The 510-nt window shown below is 66.1% G+C and overlaps 1 protein-coding gene across 1 annotated transcript in view; it reads left to right on the forward strand.

Moving 5' to 3' along the window:
* Positions 1 to 510, forward strand: part of INTS3 (integrator complex subunit 3) — a 57,578-nt gene that overhangs the window by 41,931 nt on the left and 15,137 nt on the right. The window lies entirely within an intron of this gene.

Here is a 510-nt window from a genome sequence, read left to right on the forward strand (position 1 = left end):
GCCCCTGCCCAGCAGCCAGAGCCGGCCATGGCTGCGGCCCTCCAGGCCGGGGTGGTTTTGGGCAGAGCCAGCGTGGAGAGCTCGGTGCACGGGAGCCGGCGTTTCCGGAGAGAAGCCCCATCACCCTGATCCGATGGCCGCCCAGATCCAACTTTGGTGTTACACAAGCTGCAAGCAGCAGTCTAAGCTCATTAATTAGCGAGCCTCGTTAATTCTCTTCCTCTGAGCCCCAAGCAGCTGCTTTAGTGACTTTGCAGCTCTGCCACCCGCTACTCAGCTGGCAGAGCCTACCCCGGTGCCACCTGCCAGGTCCCGGAGCCCCTGCTCGGCCTCGGCCCGCGCGGGGCTGCCCGTGCTGCTCACACTGCTGCCCTGGCAGAGTGCAAACCCCGACACATGCAGCAGGGTTTCGGGCACTGTGCCCTTCTCCGGTGCCCTGCTCTGGGCCGGAGGGGCGGGTGTAACGCCGGGCAGGAGCAGTGCTGTCCTCTGGCGCAGCTGGACCCCGCA

Source organism: Pygoscelis adeliae, unplaced genomic scaffold, assembly GCF_000699105.1.
Source record: "Pygoscelis adeliae isolate BGI_AS28 unplaced genomic scaffold, ASM69910v1 Scaffold704, whole genome shotgun sequence".
NCBI lineage: Eukaryota > Metazoa > Chordata > Aves > Sphenisciformes > Spheniscidae > Pygoscelis > Pygoscelis adeliae.